The sequence below is a fragment of the Gekko japonicus genome, unplaced genomic scaffold (assembly GCF_001447785.1).
Source record: "Gekko japonicus isolate JY-2015 unplaced genomic scaffold, Gekko_japonicus_V1.1 scaffold944, whole genome shotgun sequence".
In the NCBI taxonomy this organism is placed as follows: domain Eukaryota; kingdom Metazoa; phylum Chordata; class Lepidosauria; order Squamata; family Gekkonidae; genus Gekko; species Gekko japonicus.
In genome coordinates this window covers 409,322-413,221 of record NW_015165857.1, presented here as the reverse complement: position 1 = coordinate 413,221, position 3,900 = coordinate 409,322, and the positions used below count along the sequence as shown (strand labels likewise).

Genomic DNA, 3,900 nt, shown 5'->3' with positions numbered 1-3,900 from the left:
CGCTGGCGGGAGCCGCGGTCGCCCGGGCCGAGATTGGGGGGGCAAGGCGGGCGACAGAAGGCCGATGCCTCCGTCGCCCGGCCCTCTACAGAATCCACCCCCCAAACCTCCAGGTATTTCCCTCCTTAGAGCTGGCAACCCTACATTCCCCTCAGTGCCTGTTGGTAGGCAACTAAGCTTGGTCCTGTCACCTACTTTGGCCTTTGGGAGAAAACACATTGGGGCCAATCCTGATAGGGTTGCCAACTCCAGATGGGAAATTCCTGGAGGTTTGAGGGATGGAGCCTGAAGAGGGTGAGGTTTGAGGAGGGGTGGGACCTCAGACAGGTACACTGCCATAGACTCCACCCTCCAAACCAGTCAGTCTCACATAGGGAACCATTGTTGCCAATCTCCAGGTGAGGGCTGGAGAGCACTCAGTATTACAACTGTTCTGCAGAAGGGAGGGCAGAAGTCAGCTGAAGTCAAAGGGGCAGATAATGGTAGGTTGGTGGCTAGCTGGGAAGGAGATGGGGTTGCCAACTACATGCTGACAAATTCCTGGGGATTTGAGGGGTGGAGCCTGGAGAGGGTGGGGTTTGCAGAGGGGTGGGACCTCAGACAGGTAGAATGCCATAGACTACACCCTCCAAACCAGCCATTTTGTCCTGGGTAACAATTGTTGCCAATCTCCAGGTGAGGGCTACAGATTACTCACAATTACAACTGCTCTTCAGGTAGCAGAGATCAGTTCCTCTGGAGAAAACAGTGGACTCTGTCATTATACCCTGCTGAGGTCACCACAGCAAATTGACACTGTTTGCCCAAAGCCAGAGCACTGCCCCAGAGCCTCTTTCGAGATCCCGTTGTATTGCTTTCACAACGGGCTTTACTGCTAGTGTGTGTGTGTGTGTGTATATATATATATATATAGTCTTTCGCTATTGGGAGATTTTTAAAAACTCCATAGAAAAGAATTGTACTTTTACTGCTGCCCTAACTTAAACGAAATTCTTCGAGGACAGATCTATTTTTGGTAACTGACAGTATAGTGTCCTCAGCGTTAATGGGGTTAGAAGGGTATAATACACTCACAGAAAATTTAAAGGGAGAATTTTGGAAGCCAAGACAGATTCAATATCAAATGCAGACCACAGTTAAAGTTAAATCTCATTAGTATGAGATCATCTACCCTTGCCAGAGCATGGGTTATATCCAACTATTTTTCCTACTGGTTTTTAAAAAAGGAGGTTTCTTCTTTGACCATCCAAAATAACGATGCAGACAATCATGAGACCTGCATGTACAAATGTTATGTGCGATGGGAGCTGTAATATGGATGAGAGTTGGGTGAGATTGAGTGATCCAACTGAATACTTTGAAAAAAATGTTTTAAAAAATCACCATTTTTCTTGTGATCAAGAATGAGACACATCTAAACCATTTTTTGGAAACTAGCAAACTTTTATTAAAGGGCATTTTATATCTATTGCAGCTCACTTACAGAAGCAGAAAACAAGATAAAAGCAAAATAAAATAAACTGATGCGCTAACTCATATGGGGGAAAAGGACTTTTAAAGAACATTCAATCCAATAAGATTTATAGGATAATAAAACATTAACTAGACCTAAGGCACAATACCTAGCCTCCCAAATGATGAACTATCCAAAAGAAAATAAAACAAAAGAGCTTTGAAAACAATGATAATCATGACAGGCTGTTAGCAAATAGATTTCAAGAACAATACAAATAGATATTGGAAGTGTCTGAGAATTATTACAACAATCTGACTTGAATGCTTTTGTAGCCTATGCAGAAGATTTACACATCCCAAGTTTAAATGAAAAATCTGCTGGAAACATTCTATAAAGGAAGAAAAATACATAAAGTTATTAAAAATTAATAAAGAAGCTGGAATATGGATTTTAAATTATTAAGTAATTTATTAAAATATATATACCCCACCTTTCCTTGTGGTCCAAGGTGGCTCAGCGTCATGTTATAATGAATTTGTATATATTTTACTACAATATTTAGCAAATGTTAGGAATGAGATTTTTAAGAATTGTATTCTTCCAGACTCCAGGAACGAGACTATGGAAGTGGTGGTAATATTGAAACAAAATAAAAATCCGTCTTTTGTTACTCCTTATAGATTGATCACACTGTTAAATAACAATTATAAAATCATAGTTTAATTCTTATCTGACAGATTAAATAAAGTACTATATAAATATATTAATGTAGATCAATATAGTTTATTAACTGATAGTACAAATACAGTGTTAGAAGAGTCGTAAATAAAAGTTATTATACAAGGACTAGTAGAGACATAGAATGGCACTAGGACCTTAATGAACGTGGAAATCATCCAATGGATCCAAGACATTGTTTACATAGGTATAACATTTTATTTAGAGAACATTTCTTCATGTATGAACAAATAAAACAACTGATTGGTGGCCATTTTTCTCCTTGGTATAAATTAGAGAATAAATCCAAAGGATTTTATGTTACAGACAGGACTAACCTGAAGACAATTACAGTGCTGTCCTAAATGAAAAATGGAAAAGTCCTAAGAAGAATTAAGCCACTTCAATGAACTTAGAAGGGTATAAATTGGCATTGTATCTCACTATTTATCCAGCATTAAGAAATAATCATGGATATACAAAACTGTACTTGGACTTAATTGTGAAAAATAAGTGAAATGATATATGATAAACTGTGGGCAAGATATGAGAATGGCAATAACTTTTGATCTGGAATTATAGGAATAATTTTTATCAATCAATCAATCAATGTTTATTATGATCCGAAATCAGCATATATATCAATAATTATGTACACATATATTTTTGTTATACATTTGAACATGTTAATTAGTAGTGTAAGCATACACTGCTATATATCTAAATGTGTTAATTAGAAGCGTAAACATACATTCCCCTAGAATAAAATCCATTAAAATTGTTAAAATGAAGCAGTAATCTTTTGCCTAATTAGACATGCCAAAGCACAAAATCTTGCTTATCTTGAAAGTAATTTCATTACAACAATCAGCAAGGAGAAAAGAAGTGTAAAAATGATTAGATCTACTTAGATACTTGGATATAATCGGAGTGATGTACATTTTCCTAATATTCTGGTAATACTGGCAATGTAAAAGTACATGCTTGATTGTCTCTACCAATTATTGGAAGGAGAACTGTTTGGAAATTATGAACTGGTGTTATACCAGCAACTCTTCATAGAATAACAAACACTTCTGACAGAAATACAGGGGTAGGTTCTACAGATCCATTCTTCTAGTGGCATTCCTTTTCTTTGTGCAAGAATCCTTTCCCTGACACAAGAAACTCCTTAAGCCTCTTGCATCAGGGGAAAGCTCTTTCTGCTGGAGGAAAGTGCTTCTGCTGGTGGAACACAGATCCATCTGATCCAACCCATAATTCATTTTTCATATGTGATGGACATACAAAAGTACAATGAAATAAGATAATGGATGTATCCTACCACTCTGGTCAGCAAAGTCTGAAGCGTTCTTCCAACCTAAGGAGACTTCTTCCAACTTAAGTGGAGGAAGAGTCACAGTGTTAGTAATAGATCCTGTAATGGTTTTATTGACCTACTAAAACATAAAGCATGCACTGTTGTGAAATATACATGACGGTAGCTATGAGAACATGAATAACAGTAGCTATGAAAAAAATGAATGGGAAAATAAGCTAAATGGATATGCTGTACTGTCCAAGTTAGCTAATTACTTAAGGGTCAAAGAAGAGAACGACATAAAGGCCCGTCCGCCGCCTCCCCCCACAAAATAAGCTAAATGGATATGCTGTACTGTCCAAGTTAGCTAATTACTTAAGGGTCAAAGAAGAGAACGACATAAAGGCCCGTCCGCCGCCTCCCCCCA

The 3,900-nt window shown here is 37.8% G+C and overlaps 1 protein-coding gene across 1 annotated transcript in view; it reads right to left on the bottom strand.

Annotated features, from left to right (window-relative positions):
* FGF6 (fibroblast growth factor 6) overlaps nt 1–3,900 on the bottom strand; it is a 23,384-nt gene that overhangs the window by 7,790 nt on the left and 11,694 nt on the right. The window lies entirely within an intron of this gene.